This window comes from Papio anubis, chromosome 14, assembly GCF_008728515.1.
Source record: "Papio anubis isolate 15944 chromosome 14, Panubis1.0, whole genome shotgun sequence".
Taxonomy (NCBI): domain Eukaryota; kingdom Metazoa; phylum Chordata; class Mammalia; order Primates; family Cercopithecidae; genus Papio; species Papio anubis.
The window spans coordinates 49512525-49528667 of record NC_044989.1 but is presented as its reverse complement, the minus strand read 5'-3'; the positions used below and the strand labels follow the sequence as shown (position 1 = coordinate 49528667).

Below are 16143 nucleotides of genomic sequence, written 5' to 3'. Positions count from 1 at the left end.
AAAAATACAAAAACAATTAGCCAGGCGTGGTGGCGGGCACCTGTAGTCCTAGCTATTTGGGAGGATGAGGCAGGAGAATGACGTGAACCCAGGAAGCGGAGCTTGCAGTGAGCCAAGATCGCACCACTGCACTCCAGCCTGGGTGACAGAGCAAAACTCTGTCTCAAAAAAAAAAAAAAAAAAGTCTAATAAGCCACTCTATTTCTTCACCAATGTGATGATCATGCCAAGCATCACTAAAATGATAACATGCATCTTGTACATCAGCAACCATGGTACTTTTCAAAAAATTCAATGTGTCTCACCATCCATAAATAATTACTATTAATGATTAGACAATATTCTTTCAAAGTTTCCATTTGTAGCATAGGAAAATCAGAGTGCCTGTGTTCTACCTTTCATTCTAACTAGGTGTCAGAACTCAGAAAAATTATTCCCTGACTCTGCGTTTCAATTTCCTCTTGTGATCTGTGTTGTTTGCTAAACAGTTGACTATTTTATGATCTCTCCTTTATGAGTTGATTCTTTTGTGAGCCCCTGGTCATTCTCTGTAAATTTTAGTTGCCCTTACCAACGTTGCATATGCTTTATGTTTTTCTCTTTAGTCCTTATTGTATGCTATATATTTTCCATTTTGTCCCTATTTTTAGTCAGTCTCTTCCACTAGAATATAAAGTCCATGGCAATGAAAATACATTTTTGTATATAAATACTCAGTACCTAGAGAGCTCTAGGAATGTTAGTAATAATAAGAAGAATATCATTACCATCAAAAGGGCTTATAACTGGACTTGGCAGCAATTTGAATACAGGAACTGCTTGCTTCTTGAACTGGAAGTGTGTATCTCTGACCATATTTCAACATGATTTTTAATATCTACATAATATTCCACTGTAGCTGTTGTTTAAATTTATACTGCCATGTCCTAATTGTTTCATATTTGCATTATCTTGTCACTATGCTCCATACTATAACAAATATTTCTGCACATATAATTTTGCATTTTTCTCACATTATTATATTCCTAAAAGAAGAATTTGTGGGTAAAAGTATAACAACTTTTGTAATTAAATTGATTTTTTTGCCAAATTGTCTCTTCGAAGGGCATTATCAATTTACATTTTCCGTAAATGAAAGTAGCTTTCAAGGCATGAGTAAGACCATGGCCTCTTAGTAGCCTCTAGGTCCAAATCTTAGCTCAGTCTTATCTGGTTGAAGGCACTGGGCAAGTTCTTGAACTCTTCTTAATATCCACAACTGAAAAATAGGTAAAATATCAAATTGTATTGTTGTTCTGAAAATTAAATGTCAAAATATACATAAAATGTAAAATGGGATCTGACATTTAGGACTTAGTAAATAAAATTCAACCATTATTGTTTCAGTATATGAAATTGTCTTTTCACCATACCTTTATTAACACAATATATTTTTCTTTTATAATCTCAGAGCTTTAATATGATTTTGTTAATTAAATTAGCATTTATTTAATCACCAGTGATAATGAATATTATCTCTTCTATTATAAGATTTACTTAAATATTAAGGACACTAATTCTTTATATATCTCATATACATATTAATGAATACAAATTAATATTAAGACAATTCCTTATATGTATTATAAAAGCATTTCCGGACTATGACTTGCCTTTTCATTGTATCTATTTGTCTATTTGTCTATATCTATTGTATCTATTTGTAAGTTTATTTGTCTTACCAAATTAAAATGTTTACAGTGCTCGCTATGGCAGCACATATACTAAAATTGGAACAATACAAAGAAGACTAGCAAAGCCCCTGCACAAGGATGACATGCAAATTCGTGAAGCGTTCCATATTTTTCAAGATCACCAAATAGGAAACAGCTCCAGTCTGCAGCTCCCAGCGTGATCGACACAGAAAATGGGTGATTTTGCATTTCCAACTGAGGTACCTGGTTCATCTCATTGGGACTGGTTGGACAGTGGGTGCAGCCCACAAAGGGCAAGCCGAAGCAGGGTGGAGCATCGCCTTACCTGAGAAGTGCAAGGGGTTGGGGGATGTCCCTTTCCTAGCCAAGGGAAGCCGTGACAGACTGTAGCAGAAAAATCAGGACACTGCTACCCAAATACTATGCTTTTGCAATGGTCTTAGCAAATGGCACACCAGGAGATAATATGCCTCATCTGGCTCAACAAATCCCATGCCAACAGAGCCTTGCTCTCTGCTAGCACAGCAGTCCGAGATCCATCTGTGAGGTGGTAGCCTGGCTGGGAGAGGGACATCCCCCATTGCTGAGGCTTGAGTAGGTAGACAAAGCAGCCCAGAAGCTCAAACTGGGTGGAGCCCACCTCAGTTCAATGAGGCCTGCCTACCTCTGTAGACTCCACCTCTGGGGGCAGGGCATAGCTGAACAAAAGGCAGCAGAAACTTCTGCAGACTTAAACGTCTCTGTCTGACAGCTCTGAAGAGACCAGCACTTTTCCCAGCATAGTGTTTGAGCTCTGAGAATAGACAGACTGCCTCCTCAAGTGGGTCCCTGATCGCTGTGTAGCCTAACTGGGCGACATCTCTCAGTAGGGGCCAACTGACACCTCATACAGCCAGGTGCCCCTCTGAGACGAAGGTTCCAGAGGAGGGATCAGGCAGCAATATCTGCTGTTCTGCAGTCTCCGCTGGTGATACCCAGGCAAACAGGTCTGGAGTGAATACCTCCAGCAAACTCCAACGGACCTGCAGCTGAGGGACCTGACTGTTAGAAGGAAAACCAACACACAGAAAGGAATAGCATCAACATCAACAAAAAGGACATCCAAACCAAAACCCCATCTGTTGGTCACCAACATCAAAGACCAAAGGTAGATAAAACCACAAAGATGGGGAGAAACCAGAGCAGAAAACCTGAAAATTCTAAAACCCAGAGAGCCTCTTCTCCAAAGGACTGCAGCTCCTTGCCAGCAATGGAACAAAGATGGACAGAGAATAACTTTGATGAGTTTACAGAAGTAGGCTTCAGAAGGTCGGTAATAACAAACTTCTCCAAACTAAAGGAGGATGTTTGAACTCATCGCAAACAAGCTAAAAACCTTGAAAACAGATTAGCAGAACGGCTAACTAGATTAAACAGTGTAGAGAAGAACTTAAATGACCTGATGGAGCTGAAAACCATGGCACGAGAACTACATGAGGCATGCACAGGCTTCAATAGCCAATTTGATCAAGTGGAAGAAAGGATATCAGTGATTGAAGATCAAATTAATGAAATAAAGCAAGGAGACAAGATTAGAGGGAAAAAAAGTAAAATGAAATGAACAAAGTCTCCAAGAAATATGGGACTACATGAAAAGACCAAATCTATGTTTGACTGGTATACCTGAAAGTGACGGGGAGAATGGAACCAAGCTGGAAAACACTCTTAAGGATATTATCCAGGAGAACTTCCCCAACCTAGCAAGGAAGGCCAACATTCAAATTCAGGAAATACAGAGACCACAACAATGATACTCCTTGAGTACAGCAATCCCAGGATACATAATTGTCAGATTCACCAAGGTTGAACAGAAGGAAAAAATGTTAAGGGCAGCCAGAGAGAAAGGTCAAGTTACCCACAGATGGAAGCCCATCAAACTAACAGCAGATCTCTTGGCAGAAACTCTACAAGACAGAACAGAGTGGGGGTGAATATTCAACATTCTTAAGAAAAGAATTTTCAACATAGAATTTCATACCCAGTCAAACTAAGCTTCATAAGTGAAGGAGAAATAAAATCCTTTACAGAAAAGAAAATGCTGAAAGATTTTGTCACCACCAAGCCTGCCTTAGAAGAGCTCCTGAAGGAAACACTAAACCTGGAAAGGAACAACCGGTACCAACCACTGCAAAAATATGCCAAATTGGAAAGACCATCGATCCTAGGAAGAAACGGCACCAACTAATGAGCAAAATAACCAGCTAACTTCATACTGACAGGATCAAATTCACACATAACAATATTAACCTTAAATGTAAACGGGCTAAATGCCCCATTTAAAAGGCACAGAGTGGCAAATTGAGTAAAGAGTCAAGACCCATCAGTGTGCTGTATTCAGAAGACCTATCTCACATGCAGAGACACACATAGGCTCAAAATAAAGGGATGGAGGAAGATCTACCAAGCAAATGGAAAGCAAAAAAAAAAAAAAAAAAAAAAAAAAAAAGCAGGGGTTGCAATCCTAGTCTCTGGTAAAACAGACTTTAAAATAACAAAGATCAAAAGAGACAAGGGCATTACATCATGGTAAAGGGATCAATTCAACAAGAAGAGCTAACTATCCTAAATGAATATGCACCCAATACAGGAGCACCCAGATTCATAAAGCAAGTCCATAGAGACCTACAAAGAGACTTAGACTCCCACACAATAATAATGGGATACATGAACACCCCGCTGTCAATATTAGATCAACGAGACAGAAGACTAATAAGCATATGCAGGACTTGAACTCAGATCTCCACCAAGCCGACCTAATAGACATCTACAGAACTCTCCACCCCAAATAAACAGAATATACATTCTCAGCAGCACATCACACTTATTCCGAAATGGACCACATAGTTGGAAGTAAAACACTCCTCAGCAAATGTAAAAGAACAGAAATCACAACAAACTGTCTCTCAGACCACAGTGCAATCAAATTAGAACTAAGGACTAAGAAACTCCCTCAAAACTGCACAACTATATGGAAACTGAACAATCAGTTCCTGAATGACTACTGGGTAAATAACAAAATGAAGGCAGAAATAAAGATGTTCTTTGAAACCAATGAGAACAAAGACACAACATAACGGAATCTCTGGGACACATTTAAAGCATCGTGTAGAGGGAAATTTATAGCACTAAATGCCCACAAGAGAAAGCAGGAAAGATCTAAAACTGACACCCTCACATCACAATTAAAAGAACTAGAGAAGCTAGAGCAAACAAATTCAAACCTAGCAGAAGGTAAGAAATAACTAAGATCGGAGCAGAACTAAAGGAGATAGAGACACAAAAAAACCCTTCAAAAAATCCATGAATCCAGGAGCTGGTTTTTGAAAAGATCAACAAAATTAAAAGACTGCTAGCAAGACTAACAAAGAAGAAAAGAGAGAAGAATCAAATCAATGCAATAAAAAAATGATAAAGGGGATATCACCACCAATCCCACAGAAATACAAACTACCATCAGAGAATATTTGTGTGAAGGTGTTTATAGTAAACTGGAAAATCTAGAAGAAATGGATAAATTCCTCGACCCACACCCCGCCACCCCAAGTGTAAACCAGGAAGAAGTTCAATCCCTGAATAGACCAATAACAGACTCTGACATTGAGACAATAATTAATAGCAGACCAACCAAAAAAAGTCCAGGACCAGACAGATTCACAGCCAAATTCTACCAAAGGTAGAAAGAAGAGCTGATGCCATTCCTTCTGAAACTATTCCAATCAATAGAAAAAGAAGGAATCCTCCCTAACTCATTTTATGAGGCCAGCATCATCCTCATACCTGATGAACATTAATGTAAATATCCTGAGTAAAATACTAGCAAACCAAATCCAGCCACACATCAAAAAGCTTATCCACTAAGATCAACTTGGCTTCATCCCTGGGATGCAAGGCTGGTTCAACATATACAAATCAATAAACGTACTCCATCACATAAACAGAACCAATGACAAAAACCACATGACTAACTCAATAGATGCAGAAAAGGCCTTTGATAAAATTAACAGCCCTTCATGCTAAAAACTCTCAAAGAACTCGGTATTGATGGAACATATCTCAAAATAATGAGAACTATTTATGACAAACCCACAGCCAATGTCATACTGAATGGCCAAAAACTGGAAGCATACCCTCTGAAGACTGGCACAAGACAGGGATGCGCTTTCTTACCACTCCTATTCAACATAGTATTGGAAGTTCTGGCCAGGGCAATCAGGCAAGAGAAAAAAATTAAGAGTATTCAATTAGGAAAAGAGGAAGTCAAATTGTCCCTGTTTGTAGATGACATGATTGTATATTTAGAAAACCCCATTGTCTCAGCCCAAAATCTCCTTAAGCTGATAAGCAACTTCAGTAAAGTCTCAGGATACAAAATCAATGTGCAAAAACCACAAGCATTTCTATGCACCAATAAGAGACAGAGAGCCAAATCATGAGTGAACTCCCATTCACAATTGCTACAAAGAAAATAAAATACCTAGAAATTCAACTTACAAGGGATGTTAAGGACTTTTTCGAGGAGAATTACAAACCACTGCTCAAGGAAATAAAAGAGGACACAAACAAATGGAAGAACATTCCATGCTCATGGATAGGAAGAATTGATATCATGAAAATGGCCATACTGCCCAAGGTAATTTATACATTCAATGCCATTGCCATCAAGCTACTAATGACTTTCTTCACAGAATTGGAAAAAACTACTTTAAAGTTCATATGGAACCAAAAAAGAGCCACATTGCCAAGACAATCCTAAGCAAAATGATCAAAGCTGGAGGCATCACACTACCTGACTTCAAACTATACTACAAGGCTACAGTAACCAAAACAGCATGATGGAACAGAAGAGAGGCCTCTGCAATAACTTCACACATCTACAACTATCTGATCTTTGACAAACCTGACAAAAACAAGCAATGGGGAAAGGATCCCATATTTAATAAATGGTGCTGGGAAAACTGGCTAGCCATATGTAGAAAGCTGAAACTGGATCCCTTCCTTACACCTTATACAAAAATTAATTCAAGATGGATTAAAGACTTAAATGTTACACCTAAAACTATAAAAACCCTAGAAGAAAACCTAGGCAATACCATTCAGGACATAGGCATGGGCAAGGACTTCATGATTAAAACACCAAAAGCAAAGGCAACAAAAGCCAAAATAGACAAATGGGATCTTATTAAACTAAAGAGCTTCTGCACAGCAAAAAAACTACCATCAGAGTGAACAGGCAACCTACAGAATGGGAGAAAATTTTTGCAATCTACCCATCTTACAAAGGGCTAATATCCAGAATCTACAAAGTGGGCAAAGGATTTGAACAGACACTTTTCAAAAGAAGATATTTATGCAGCCAACAGACACATGAAAAAATGATCATCACTGGTCATCACAGAAATGCAAATCAAAACCACAATGAGATACTATCTCACACCAGTTAAAATGGTGATCATTAAAAAGTCAGGAAACAACAAGTACTGGAGAGGATGTGGAGAAATAGGAATACTTTTACACTCTTGGTGGGACTGTAAACTAGTTCAACCATTGTGGAAGACAGTGTGGCAATTCCTCAAGGATCTAGAACTAGAAATACCATTTGACCCAGCCATCCCATTACTGGGCCTATACCCAAAGGATTATAAATCATGCTACTATGTAAGACACATGCACACATAAGTTGTCGTGTCACTATTCACAATAGCAGACTTGGAAACAACCCAAATGTCCATCAATGATAGACTGGATTAAGAAAATGTGGCACATACACACAATGGAATACCAAGCAGCCATAAAAAAAGATGAGTTCCTGTCCTTTGTAGGGAGAAGGAAGAAGTTGGAAACCATCATTCTGAGCAAACTACTGCAAGGACAGAAAACCAAACACTGCATGTTCTCACTCATAGGTGGGAATAGAACAATGAGAACACTTGGACAGACAGCGGGGAATATCACACACTGGGGCCTGTCGTGGGGTGGGGGAATGGTGGAGGGATAACATTAGCAGAAATACCTAATGTAAATGACGAGTTAATGGGTGCAGCAAACCAACATGGTACATGTATACCTATGTAACAAACCTGCAAGTTGTGCACATGTACCCTAGAACTCAAAGTATAATAAACAAAATAAATAAAAATGTTATCAAATCTATCACTATTTTCTCTTATGAGCTTCGTTTTGGGAGATATGCCTAGGCAGTTCTCCTTTACCAAGTATAACATTATTATTTACCTACTTCCTCTGTTGCTCTCAAGCTTCTGTTATTTATATTTAGAACTTCAGTCCATCTGGAATTTATTTTGGCTTAAGGCATGCTGTGAGAATCTAGATTTTTTTCACATGTTAATTCAATTGATGTGTTGACTGCTCTTCTATTCTGTGTGTGTGTGTTTTACTGCTAAGATAGTACCAAAGGTACCAACAATAAAAGGTTAACCAGATTAAATCCAGATCATTGTTTTATGCAAGAGTCTAATTCATAGATTCTGACTTGTCTTCTCTACACTTGTTAATAAGGTAAATAGGCTTTGTAACAACTATTTTCCTGAATGTATTCCTTTTAACCTCTGCCAAATTTGGTCTTCAGGTTAAGGTTGCTATTAAGAAGACCAAAAGCACTGTAAGCATTACCTTTGCAAAAGCATTGATAGACTCCCATAGCTATGCTGGTCTCTCTGGAGAAACTTGCAGAGAGAATTTCTAAATCTATATAAGACTACCCTGAAGACACTCATTGCACTGACTCTGCTTTGTAAAATTCTGTTTTTCTCCCTAAATGTCTCCCATTATCACAAACGATCTGGGAGATCATAGGGATTAACATTTCCCTATGGAAATCAAAGTTTGATGCTCCGAAACATACTTTAATTATTGTTTTCTTCCGGACTATAGAGTTAAATCTTTCCAAATATTCCTCCAAACTTACTAGTATTCACAATTTATTTGAAATACAATAAGGGTATTTAAGGCCTCTTTCAGGCTTTATAGTTTTGGGCTCAGTGAGCCCATTCTTCCTATATCTTGAACCTTAAAGGGATAGTGTTGCAATGAGAAACTTGATTATCAAGAGCTATTATTAACCTAATTGTCTCCCTTCCAGCCTCACCCCAGGTCTTTGAGTCAGACTCTCAGATATTTTCCTTTGGCTCATAAATGCAAGTCCTAATGATGAGCTGGCCTTGAAGACAAACACTCAGGACCAGAATCTCTCGCTGAAGATTCTGCCTTTCTTGAACTCATTAGACCTTGATTTTGGAACTTTGAACTCTTGATTCTCTAACTTGACTTTGACAGCTGATTCTTGCTCTTATTAGATTTAGTCCTTTAATTTTCATCTGTTCATTTGCATTTGAAATATTCTATGTTCAGGTCAGTCTTGTTTATCCATTGTTCCTGTTCTCTTTTAGGAAGATTTGGACATTCATGAATTACACAGTCACTGTTTGGTATAGGTCTTTAACAGCCAATGCCTTTTTGGTAAGAAACTTTGCCATACCTGCTTACATCGGAGCTATAAACAAAGATAATAAGTCATATTTTATTTAACATAGCCACCTCTCTTTCCATCATCTTTACTGTCTCCTATATACTTTTACTCATTATGTTTTCCTCTACTGAAATATCAAATCTTTGACATATTTTTGTATTTTCAAATCATAACCATCTCTTCAGGTCCTATTCAGATCCTGTCATCTCTATGAAGCCTCTTTAAACCTTCTTTTCATTTTTTTTTTCCTTCTCTTTAGGACTTTAACTCTTACTTTTCTTAAAATGTGTAGTTAATTATTACTATATATTTTCTTATTTAATGACATACTGTCTGGGTCTTGTTTCTTCAGCTAGATTATAATCTCCTTAAGGAAAGAAACTAGAATGTTCTGTAATTCCCACAATGACTAGTATCGTGTTAAATATACCATTAAGTGCTTAATAGATGTTGTCAACTGGTGGACTAGCAGCTCCATTTTACTGCACTGTAACCTAATGGAAAAATAAGATTAGCCTATTCTACTAGAATTAACACAAAGAAGCAAAATTCCCAATGTGCGTTTCTTGGCCATGTCATTGTCATCCATAAAACTCATCCATTTTCTTTACCTTCCTCCAGCTTTCCTCATCATTCTATAGATGACTGTATTTGATAAATATGCATTTACTTTACAAGAAATACTTACTGAAAATATTTACTAGTTAGGTTTTAATATAAGACCTTAAACTGATTTTGTAATTTTATAAGTATTTTAGTAACCAACCCCACAGATTAAATAAGAAAAATTTTTTTCATGCTCAATATGTTGGAGAGAAAATGCAGATGTGGCATTTTCAAGGAATTTCTCCAAGTTCATATGCTTAGTAACTAGAACAAGAGAGACAAAACACAGTTTATCTGGCTTAAATCCAGTGGTCTCCAGAATAAGAAGAATGTGCTTTCTGCTAAGCCCTAATGCCTCTCAATTACCACAAGGTCAAATCACATTTAAAATTCATTCCACCTAAAAATGCACATAAACATTAAACAACAGCAATGTCCCAAATCTTATCATTAACCATTCCTCTACCGTGCTTTACTGAAAATTTTAGAATTCAAGGCTGTGATTTGTCCATTTTATCCCCTTATTCTTTACCCTTCAGAACCAGTTCGTCTCTTAATTGAACCAATCTTTAAACTAGATAACATGTTCATTTTTCTGTCAGAGGTATTTCAGCTTATTTTTTGCTGAATTGGATATGAGGACTGTGTTTGAAATTAGTTAGGGAGATAGAGTGGCAAGTGTACCATGGCTACTTGCAAAATGCAATTAAGCCCTGGGATGGTGGCCAGGAGCCCTGGCAGGCAGAGACTCGAAACCAGGGGAGAGATTATATCGGAGCCATATTAGTGCCATCTAATTGCTGTTTTAATTTCCTCCCTTCAGCCATACTAGTTGTCCTGGCAGAAACTTGATGCTTCTAACACAAGAGCGAGAGCCAAAGTGAATTTATCATCAGTTTGAATTTGTTTGTGTTTGAATTAGTCTGAGACATGGCCATGAGAAATTGTTTTCTTTACACCTTTGATGTCGTTCCAGGTGTTCCAGCTGCTTGTAGGTCATTAGGCTGCTGATTCAGCCCCAGCCCTAGCACTGGAAAATGATAGCTGATCAATTTTTGGTAGTCCATTCCCAAGCCAACTGTTAATAGATCGGTATGCATTCCAGAATTTGAGGCATTAGAAAAATACTTAGATATTGCACTGAGAGAAGTGAACATTTAAATTCCTTTTGGTGGTAAGGAAGAATGTAATACCAGGATATAAAATGTAATTTGCAGGAGAAAATCCTCTTTCTCCCAAATATCTTCTCCACTGTTAACTGTGATTGTGCATTACTTACAGTAGAAAGTATCATTCACTTCAGACTCCTTTTAAAGACAAATTCCAGGAAATGGGAAGCCCATCAGCCCTGCCATGTCATTATGGATGAATAAGAGAGTCTATGTCAGTGTGGATGAAATAAATATATCTAGGAGATGTTGTACAGGCTGGAGCAAATCTTATGCTGCAGCCATAACTGTCTTCCAGAGTGGAAATTGTTAACATGTAGCTTCTTAAGATTTAAATACATCTTGTTAAACCAACATTTTTCAAGTGTTATCTTACCAAGTTCACCAAATGCGGATATCAAGATCTTAAATGCAATAATCAGATACTCAACTCAAAGCATACCTCCTGTAGTTAAAATTAACTACCTCAAAATTCTCTAAGAGATTTATTTCCTTTAGGTTACTCTGCAAATGCCTGTCATCTATTTCTTTTACTATTTGCATCTCTGTTTGCAAGATGCTGGAATTACATCTATATCTTTGTTCTGAGTGCTTGATATAGAATCCTCAAAAAATAATTCAGCATTCTGCATTTTGCTTGTGCTGCAGAATTGGGAAGGGTAAAGTAACTTCAAGTTTAGAGTCCAACTTTCAAAAATATTAATCACATGGAAATTGGATACCATTGTACATCCTGTATACCAAATGGAAACGTTTTCTTTAGCTGCAGAAATTTGTTTGCCCCTCTAACCATTTCACTTCTAAATCATGCAAACAACTCAAACAGGACTCGAGGTGAGAGCAAAAGCATTTGCTGTACTCCTCCGTCAACTCTAGCCTTTCCTTTGCCAAGCATTAATACCATGGGCCACCACTATAGACTGTCATTTTCTTGGAGAGGAAAAAGGAACCAAGAGAAGATTATGGAAAGTGGGGCCCTATTTAGAACAGAAGCATAGAAAGAAATCTGGTGTTCTGCTAACTCCCCACACAAGTCCCCTTTCTGTAGTCTGTTCTGTTCTGTTCTCTCCTAGCTGACACCTCTTTTCTCTCCATTGCATTTCAAAACATTTCTTGATTTCAGTGAGTCAGATGGAAAAGAGCACTGGACTGAGAGTTGAGCAACCACAGATTTAGTTCCAACCATTCAACCTATTTTCAGTAAAAACTTGGGCAAGTAGGTCAGTCACTTGGATGCCATCCTCTACGACTTAAAAAAATGGGTGTGCCCATCTCAGCTAGAGAGGTGCTAAGCAGACCCAGCCCGGCTACTTGGCCACATCTACACTCCTAGCACTCCAATATGATTGAAGAGGTTCACAGAGAGGATGTGTGACCACCGTACTTATATCCCTAGTAAGGAATTACTGAGAAATTTCTGTGGGTATTTTTCCTAGGTTGGTGTTCTGTGTTAGTACAATGGGAAATTTTTTGGAACATGTTGTAGGTAGCAGTGCCTATAATCCCACCCTCACAGCTTTTTTTTTCCTGTGGAATATTCCTATTATTCATATTAATCTGTTTAGTTAAAATAGCAATGCCATAATATGGATAAAAAAAAAAAATCCGTAACTCCTCCTTAGCCGTTGACAGCAGAATGTCCTATACACCACCACCGCTGTGGTAGGATAAACAGTGGAACCCCAAAGATGTTCATGTCCTAATCCCCAAAACATAAATATGTTACATTACCTGGAAAAGGGGACTTTGCAAATATGGTTAAGCAGAGAATTTTGAGATAGGGAGATTATCCCGGACTATTCAAACAGGCCTTTGGGCCTTATTACTGTGGTAATAAGAGTCCTTTTAGGAAAAAGGTATAAAGGTCAGAGACAGAGAAAGTGATTAGAATATAATACACTGCTGACTTTGAAGATAGATAATAAAACCATAAGCCAAGGAATGTGGGCAGCCTCTAGAAGCCAGAAAAGGCAAATAAACAGATTATCTCCTAGAGTCTCCAGAAAGAATGTGCCCTGCCAACACCTTAATTTTAGGATTTCTCACTTCCAGGACTGTAAGATAACAAATGTGTGTCATTTAACATCCCTTCGTTCGTGGTAGTTATAGTATCAATAGGAAATTAATATAACCACTTAATTTAGACTCCTTAACATGGATCTGTGTTGTTTGTGTTGGTCATTCTTTCTCATTATTCATAATCAGATAATGTCATTTACATTTTTCTAAACATTAATTAAATGCTAACTATTAGCCCATAACCAGCCATGCCTGGTGGGGCAGGTGATGCTGCTAAAGTGGGATGTTATACAAGAGGGTAAAAGCTCTAGATCTTGGACCAGACAAATGTGGGTTGAAGCCCTTTCTCTGAACTATTATTATAACTCTGAGAATGTCAAAGAAACTACTCTATCACTTTGAAACCAGCTTCTTGTCTATTAAAATGTTATCCTAACTCATAAGGTCAATGAGAGCATTAAATAAGATAATTTATATGTAAGAATTTAACAGAAGTTTTAGTACATAGGGTATATAGGGTAGATTTTATTGTTTTTAAAAAGGGATGACTCACTGAACTAAAGAGTACAGCAACAGCTTTTTAGAGGAAATGTGATCCACGTTGGTCCTCAAATATTTCGGTAGGCTTGCGTAGAGACTTTCAAAAGTGAAGCTATTATGTTGTGGAATACAGGTTTTAGGGTAGAGATTTGGATTTGCCACTTATTGGCCACATCATCATCTTGGGTGAATTATTTCATTTCTCTGACCTGCAATTTCTTCAGCTGAAATTTGTATATCAATATCCATCTTATAGGATCATTGAGAAGATTAAATAGAATTATGTATGTGAAGCTTGGGGAAAGCTCAGCACAGAATTCAATCACTGGGGTTAGGAAGGCAGCAAGGACAAAGTTGTAGGGCATGTTTTTGAAACAGATAAACCAGCAGATAGTCTTTGGTGGAGCCAGCAGACTAAAGTAGAACAACTGACAAAGTTAGAGAATAGATTGAAAGAAGATTGTAGGGGGGTCCTGCATGCCTGGCTAGGGTTTTCTAACCTGAAGGACTGAAAGTGACTTTTATAATAGGAGCTATCAAATATAAGCTATAGAGGGTTTTATATAACACTACAAATTCAGTTTGCCCATAATACAAATGATAGAAGAGTTTATAGAGAGAGGTATTCCTAGGTAGTTCTATAGGGCATTGTTTTCAAAGTTTCTTAGCAATTAACCATGTATTAGAATACATGTAAAGGGTAAAATATTAATGAAGTATCACAAAATGTTTTTAATATAAATTGATATTATGCTTCATACTTAAACATATTCATTAGGCAAATACGTGTTGAGTATCTATCATTTAAACAGAGATAGAATAATGAGCAAAGAACTCAGTCACTCTGTTTACAGAGTTTAGTTTCATGAAAGAGACAGATATGAATTAGTTATACAAATTAAATATACTTTATGCAACAATATATAATCAGATAATACATATGCATATTTCATCATTTTTATGAAAAGAGTGTATAATGGGCTGTGACATGTCCCAGAGGGCCTTATACAGTCTGCTATGGACTAAATGGTGTTCCCCCAAAATTTCTATGTTGAAGCTGTAACCCCCAATATAATGGTGGTATTTGAAGATGGGGCCCATGGAAGGTAATTAAGTTTAGATGAGATCATAAAGATCAGGCCTTCATGATGGGGGTAAGAGACTAATACATGGTCTAGGGAATTTGTGTCCTTGACATCCATTCCTCTGCCTCTCTTTGGTGTAGATGCCCTTAAGATAGAACAGGATTTGCTTCTCTTCTCTCATAGGCCCTGTAATTGGTCCATGATTGGTATAAGGCAGTTTCAAGGCCAAGCCTCCTTCTATCTATAGCAACTTCTTCCTCTCACCCCCTAGTTCACCCACTGACCTCACCTTCCTTTGACATTCATAATTCTTATCACTTAGCTATTTTCTTGTGCATATTGTTATATGGTGAATGTGATATAATGCCATTGATCATATAAGAATTATTCTTCTCCTGCTCTGTGCGTAGTATATACTGTGGTCAGTCTCTATCCTTTGACTTGACTAGGATGACTGAGAATATGTTTAAGGTGGACTATGAGGGAGTAGATGTAACATGAGATAAAAAATATTATTTGGTGGAGTCGAGGAGGACAAGAAAAATAACAACGGAGGAGGAGGAGGAGGGCAAAAGAAGAGAAAAAGTACTGGACAGCCAGGAATGAAGACGCCAATGTGGGTTAAATTGACACTGATTTTGAATGTTTATTGGGTCAGAGTGATCTCCAGAAAAGCCATTTCCCACTGTTCAGTTGATTATCTCTGAATTTAAACAGTGCTTCAGATAAATGAAGCAAGTTAGTACTATGGACTCTACTTCTATAATGTTACTTTTGCCAAGTGAAAAGCTTGTGATGTCCTCACCTAATCTGTAGCTGAAGCCTCCAAGTAGTCTCATCACTCTCTTCCCTTTTCAATCGATTCTCTATACAGCAGCCAAAATGATATTTATAAAAATAAATGGGGTATTTATAAACATAAATTGGATCACCACCTGCTTAAAACCACTCAATGATTTCCTTTGCATTTGGTATAAAATCCAAGCCCCTTACCATGGCTTACAAAACTCTGGCAGTCTAATTCCTGCCCAGCTCTCCAATCGCATACGATTGCCACCCTAACTCCCAGTGTACCTGCCCCACTGGCCTTGTTTCCCTTCTTAAACATGCTAATCTCATCCTCACCTTTGTTCCCTATGAAGGCTGAATGCTGAGTGTGCAACGCATTTCTCTTATGTCTTCACTTAGCTGCCCCTTCTCATGTGTCAGGTTTCAAGCATGAATACCACCTCCTAAAATAAGCCTTCCATTAGGTACTCTGTCAAATAACCCTTTGTTCTTTTCCTCTATAGCATTCGGCAACATGTAAGTCTTTCAATGAGGGGTAGGTTTTGCCCTTTTGTTCCCCATTATATTAACAGAACTCAACCTACCACCTTGCGTATAGTAGGCACTCAGGTATTTATTGAAAGAGTGAATGGATAGGTGGATGGTTGGATGGATGGATGGATGAATGGATGGTAGGCTGGTATACCTGGAGAGAAGAATGTGTAAATCAGACAGCC

General features: G+C 37.8%; 1 long non-coding RNA gene and 1 other non-coding gene across 4 annotated transcripts in view; both read left to right on the top strand.

Annotated features, from left to right (window-relative positions):
• The window catches only part of LOC108581633, a 92243-nt gene that overhangs the window by 61562 nt on the left and 14538 nt on the right, over positions 1-16143 (top strand). The window lies entirely within an intron of this gene.
• On the top strand, positions 1740-1846 carry LOC116270480. The gene has a single exon (XR_004178507.1). It is a non-coding gene; the product is annotated as a U6 spliceosomal RNA (small nuclear RNA).